The 6,579-nt window shown below is 48.7% G+C and overlaps 1 pseudogene; it reads right to left on the bottom strand.

Annotated features, from left to right (window-relative positions):
* Positions 1-3,041: 3,041 nt before the first annotated feature.
* LOC139014296 (52 kDa repressor of the inhibitor of the protein kinase pseudogene) lies at positions 3,042-4,525 on the bottom strand (annotated as a pseudogene).
* Positions 4,526-6,579: the final 2,054 nt, after the last annotated feature.

Here is a 6,579-nt window from a genome sequence, read left to right as displayed (position 1 = left end):
CCCACTGACCAAAACCTTGCCAAGGCGGCACTTTGTTTAATACGTGACAATCCAATTCAAGGAGGAGACATAAGTGGGTTACAGGAAATCCACTGGTGATAGATGAAGGAGGGAGAAAGCGATGGAGGTACCAAAGTGGGGCGGGGGGGGGGACCTCTGGGATTGAATAAAAAGTGAAATGATAGACACACACTTCTTTTTATTTATTTTATTGATGTTTTACAGAGAGGAAGGGAGAGGGAGGGAAAGAGAAACCTCATCAATGAGAGAGAATCTTGGATCGGCCGCCTCCTGCACGCCCCCTAGTGGGGCTCGAGCCTGTGACCCGGGCGGGCAGGCATGCACCTGGGACCCAAAATCGAACCCGGGACCTTAAGGTCCGCCGCAGGCTGACCTCAGCTCTACCCACTGAGCCAAACTGGCCAGGGCCACACCTACTTCTATTCCTGAGGTGGGTGCAGGATAGATAGTTAACAGGCAACAATACACGTGATAACAATAGCAATGAAGGAATTTATGGTCTGTCCTGCAGAGCCCCCAGGTGCATTTGCTTGTGTGTGTGGGGGGGGGGGGGGGGAAGGGCGCGGGGCAGGAACGGCGGGATGTTACAAGTTCCTCTGACATTTTATAGCATAGGTATGTTGTGTCTTAGATGCTAAGGTAAACACTGACCTGGTCTGGGAAGACTCCGGCCTAGGTAGGATGGGACTACCCACCACTACTGCTCTTAGTAACAGTCTCCCTTCAGACCATCCCTGCGGTGGCTTTCGGTTTGCAAGACCGCCAGGCAGGCCTTCCGCTGAGGTCGTCTGGTTAGCATGTGGCCCCTTTCGTAGTCCACAGTTGTGTGGGAATAAAGGAGTCATCCTTTCTGTCAAAGAAGGGAGTTTAGGCAGCTTCACTTTTGGCTCCAGGGACTTGGCAGCCGCCATTTTGAAATAGCAAAGGTCAACCCCTCCCTCTTATCCTCTCCACCCCGCCTCCCCCTCCCACCCCCAACCCCCTGTTTTAATTTGGCAGTTTTGTTTTTCCGTTAAACAAATTCACATTTTATTTATGTTGACATAGACTGTACAAAATTGACTTTCTTCACCGAAAATGACAGCGATGTTTTCTGTATTCCTAGACCAACTACAAAACGAATTCTTGTCGGTTGTCCAGGTTTTGCTTATAAATCGAGACGCGGCAGTAGATGTAACCATGGAAAAAGACGCATGAAACAGACCTATCTGCTGTCAGGATCCATGGCCTCTGATCCTGTCTTGACCGTGAAACGGAAGTGTGCCACATATTCTTGCTAAAAAGCTTATGAGGATATAGGCTGAAAGAAGGAATGTAAACAGCAACACTTAGATGTGGGTGTAAGGATGGCGGGTTCTTTCTTCAATGTTTCACAGTCATTTGTTTAAGATCATTGAATAAAGACAAAAATCCACACCGAAATCCTTGTCGGGCAAGCTCATGTTTCTTTCACTAGCTGGTCGTTTCACTGTTGGTTACAGATGTCTCGTAACACACTTAAAACTCCTGCTAGTCAGAGGTTAGTCGTGAGCTTCGTTGCACAATTTTATGAAACAGATTCCTCCCACACCTTTTCAAAATTTATTTCTTCAAAGAACTAATAACTCAATGCCCAACAACTGTGACAATGAATGTGATGTCTGCAATGACCTCACTAAAACAAGCCCAAAGTTCCATCGGCAGAGATCACGCAGAAGTGCAACGTGGCGCTTCCGATGATGCCTGCCGCCTTCTGGAAGAACAACAGTTAGTTCTCCAAAGCATGAGAGTTCACACCGGGGCCATTTAAGCAGAGGATCAGTGGCTACTCTATTCAAGAGATCCAGTGATTAAGTGACCCAACTATATCTTACAGCTTTTCTCTGTTTCCTTTCAAATTTCTCAGAGTTTTTTCAATATCAAATATAAGAGAGAACGCATTTTAAAAGTCCCTCGGGTATTTCCTACACTTTCGGAATTATCTGTAGGAAGCTCTGACTTAGTTGTGTAGACTTTGATGTATGTGTCCACCGTTACATCCAAATCATGTTTCACATCGAAATGCATGTTAAGCAAAGCTAAGCTACTTGACCTTTGCCCCGTCAAAGTGTTCCTCAGGTGTGCTTTGAGACGCTTTCGACCGTTTTCATAGCGTTCGTTCTCAACCTTCATCACAGGGAGAATTCGTAGGACCTTTAACAATGTATAAACATGAGGAAAAAACTTGATGTCTGGCAGGTGGTGGGGGCCATGGTGGATGGAAGCTCTATATCTTTTCCTCTGGGTTTCCACTTGATTCTCCAACAATGCAGCTCAGCCGAGAGTGCTACATAGGGATTGGGTAAGTCGCTGCCATACATGTCAGCCTGGTGCTCCTCCGGCGTATTGAATTTGAGCCGTCCCGTGACAGAGGGGACCAGAGATCAGCATTGAAGAGCTTTGGGGTACTGTTCTGAGACTATCTCTTTCAGTTCCTGAACAATGTGTTCTACTGTTGTGATGCTTAGAGGCTCTTTATAGCACCTCTCGGAAGTCAGCTGAGACTCCAGGTTCCCTTGCTGAGCTCTGCGGAGCTTCCCGGGGAGCTTCATCAGAATAGCAAGTGTGGTTGCCAAATTGGTGGCTTCCTCAAACCAAAATTCACAATAAACTTCAATATCTTCCATCCCTTCATGTAGTGAATGCAGTGCCTGCAGTCGAGCTACTGGCTGCAGAGAAGACATCAGAGGTCTGACCCTGGAGATTTTTCCCAGAGGCTCCTGTGAAAGGTAGAACGTTTTTAAGAACAACAATGCTAACCACGAAATCAAAATCTGTTGCTGCACTGCAGAGTGCGAATGCTCGGCCTGATAAACAGTTTTCCCATCTACGATGTGTGTCCTCATGTATACCGCCTACACAGAAAACAAGCGCTTGCAGGAGCTCCACTACAATTTCAAAAGCATCGTGCCTGCCCGCCCGCTGAGAATGGCAAATTTCCTTCAGTTCTTTCCCGCTTTCTTCATTGTTCTGGAAGAGGACAGAAGCGACACTGTCAAGCTCTAAAAGCGGTTGTGGTGACGGATGGAAAAAAGATCAAACTTCCTCCATTGTTCCAAACGCAACAGACGCTCCCGTGACAGGCACCGATCTGGCCGACCGCGGACTTCAGGCACAGGGAAGAGCAGAGTGTGTAGACAGCTTGGGGAGGGATGTTTCTCCAAAAGTCTAGAAGCAACAACTTTCGTTTTGGAAGGAAAGCCACTGGACACAATGTAAGCCTGGCCACGACAATATTCCATGCGTAATCCCCACTTCTCTGGTCTCGTCGTGGGAAATGTCATAGCCAAAATTTCAGCAGCGGCTTCAGAAGGCAGGAAACCCACAGATTCCTCTCTCAGGTCACGAGCTTCATCAGCAAACCTCACCAATGCGGGCAGGTGCTCTTCCCCTGCTGTGTCCACTACGTGCGTGCGTGCGTGCGTCCGTCCCTCTGTCGGGGGCCATGGAAAAGAAGGGACAGTCTCTCACTCCCCTGAGCGTTCCTTCCCCGAATGCGGCTCTCATGGATCTCTAGCATCTGCTTCTGCTTGTACTTTTGAACAGGACGGTGCGTTGACTGCTGTGGTCTCAAAGGGCTTTCTCAGAGAGAACCTCTTCACCAGAATTTATCGGGCACTCCGACAGTGCCTGCATGCCTGCATGCCTGCCTGCCTGCCTGCCTGCCTGCCTGAAAGTTATCGGGAGTGAAGAGGCCTTCTGGGATTTCATCAGCTTCATGTCCATCTAGAGCAGTGGTTCTCAACCTTCCTAATGTCGCGACCCCTGAATACAGTTCCTCATGTTGTGGTGAACCCCAATTTCATTGTTACAGATTGAACATAATGAAAGCATAGTGATTAATCACAAAAAACAATATGCAATTATACATGTGTTTTCCGATGGACTTAGGCGACCCCTGTGAGAGGATCGTTCAACCCCCAGAGGGGTCGCGACCCACAGGTTGAGAACCGCTGATCTAGAGGTATCTTTTGTTTTCCCATAAGAATCAAAACTGCAAATAAAGATTTTAAAGTATTCTTTTGTTTACTTTCTCTTCAAGGGTTAAAGGTAAAGTGTCTTCATCTTGTTCTTCACCCCCTTCTGTATTGGAGTTCTGAGCAAGGCTGTTGTTGATCGCTCTATGTTTGTTTTTGTTCCTGTTCAGAAGTTTCGTCAATTTTTTTTCCTGTTTCCATGTCCTGATTTCATCTTTGCTCAATTCTTTTATTCGTTTTCTATGTCTACTATGTGGATTGTTCAAATGACTGGTAAGATCACCTATTGTTGGTATTACATTATCTAGAAGAACTGTCCTATAAGGACTAGTTCTACAGATCATAGAGGTCTCAGAGTGTTTGGCACATCATCAATAATGTTTATTGAGTTGTTCAGGTGTTTTATCTTCTAAGTTTGCTCTCCTACAATTTCCCACCCACTTCTGGCATCTGGCCGGATCCCTCGGGAACCTGAAGAAGGCCAAATCTGACTGCATGCTCTTCCCCATGCAGTCCGCCGGCTCCGCCCCAACCCCCCGCCCCCAGGAGTTTGGCATCTTCACTGGCGCCCCACCCCCTCCACCCGGGGCCGGTCCAGCACTCCCCTCCCCCCCATGCCCATCACTGTCTTAATAACACAAAATGCAAGTACAAAACATTATACAAGTATGCTTTTCACTACATGGAAGTGCAATAATACATTTGTGTGGCTTTTTAAAATATATCTTCATTGATTTCAGAGAGGAAGGGAGAGGGAGAGAGAGCCATAGAAGCATCTACCATGAGAGAGAATCACCCATCGGCTGCCTCCTGCACACCCCCTACTGGGGATCAAGCCCGTGACCCAGGCCTGCGCCCTTGACTAGAATGGAACCCCGGACCCTTCGGGTCCCCAGGCCGATGCTCTACCCACTGACCAAAACAGGCCGGGGTGGCACTTTGTTTTATACATGACAATCCAAGGAGGAGATGTAAGTGGGTTACAGACAATCCACTGGTGATAGATGAGGGAGGGAGGGAGGGAGGGAGGGAGGGAGGGAGGGAGGGAGGTGGGAGAAAGCAAAGGGGGTGAGGGTGGGGGTGGGGAGTGGGGGAACCTCTGGGATTGGATAAAAAGTAAAATGATAGACACATACTTCTTTTTTGTAAAATATATTTTTATTGATTTCAGAGAGGATGGGAGAGAGATAGAAACCTCATCGATGAGAAAGAATCTTGGATTGGCCGCCTCCTGCACGCCCCCTAGTGGGGCTCGAGCCCATGACCCGGGCGGGCATGCGCCAGGGACCCAAAATCGAACCCGGGACCCGAAGGTCCACCGCAGGCTGACTTTGGCTCCACCCACTGAGCCAAACCGGCCAGGGCCTCACCTACTTCTTTTCCTGAGGTGGGTGCAGGATAGATAGCTAAGGGGCAACAATACACATGATAACAATAGCAATGAAGGAATTTATGGTCTCTGTCCTGCAGAGCCCCCAGGCGCATTTGCTTGTGTGGGTGGGGTGGGGGGAGGGGAAGGGGGTGGAGGCGGGGCGGGCCGGGGCAGGGACGGCAGGATGTTACAAGTTCCCCTGACATTTCAGAGTTACGTTGTGTTAGATGCAAAAGGACCATAGGTTCAGTTAAGGTAAACACTGACCTTGTCAGGGAAGACTCCGGCCTCAGACGCGACCAGTCACCACAACTGCTCTTAGTAACAGTCTCCCTTCAGACTAGACTTGTGGTCGCTTTAGGCCTTTCAGTTTGCAAGACCACCACCCAGCCCTTCCCTGAGCTCGTGGGGTTAGCATGTGGCCCCTTTCGTCATCCACAGTTGTGTGGGAATAAAGGAGTCATCCTTTCTGTCAAAGTAGGGAGTTTTAGCCTTAACTGATTTGTCTCAGAGGATAGAGAGTCGTCCTGCGGACGGAAGGGTCTTGGGTTCGAGTCCAGGGAAGGGCAACTGCCTGTGGTGTGGGCTCCATCCCCAGTGGGGCGGGCGGGGGGGGGGGGGGGGGAGCGGCGTGCAAGGAGGCAGCCGCCATTTTGGCTCCAGTGACTTGGCAGCCGCCATTTTTAAAAATATATATTTTATTGATTTTTTTTACAGAGTGGAAGGAAGAGGGATAGAGAATTAGAAACACCAAAGAGAGAGAAACCTCAATCAGCTGCCTCCTGCACACACCCTACTGGGGATGTGCCCACAACCAAGGTATATGCCCTTGACCGGAATTGAACCCGGGACCCTTCAGTGCGAGGGCTGATGCTCTATCCACTGAGCCAAACCAGTTAGGGAGGCATCTGCCATTTTGAAATGGCAAAGGTCAATCCCTTCCTTTATCCTCTCACCGCCGCTCCAAATCCCCCATTTTAACGTCGATGTTTTAATAGCACGAAATACAAGTACAAAATATTGTACAAGTATACTTATTATTCCATGGAGGTGGAATAATACCTTTGTGTTGTTGTTGTCATTGTGTGTGCCTGTGTGTGTGTTTTTAATATATCTTTGCCCCGACCTGCAGGGCACGCTTCGTGGGTACACCGCACCAAATCCTGCAAAGGAATGAGAGGATAGGAGACG

This window comes from Myotis yumanensis, unplaced genomic scaffold (genome assembly GCF_028538775.1).
Source record: "Myotis yumanensis isolate MYYU_CA2020_CCGP unplaced genomic scaffold, mMyoYum1.0.hap1 SCAF_7, whole genome shotgun sequence".
NCBI lineage: Eukaryota > Metazoa > Chordata > Mammalia > Chiroptera > Vespertilionidae > Myotis > Myotis yumanensis.
This window is presented reverse-complemented; position numbering and strand designations above follow the sequence as displayed.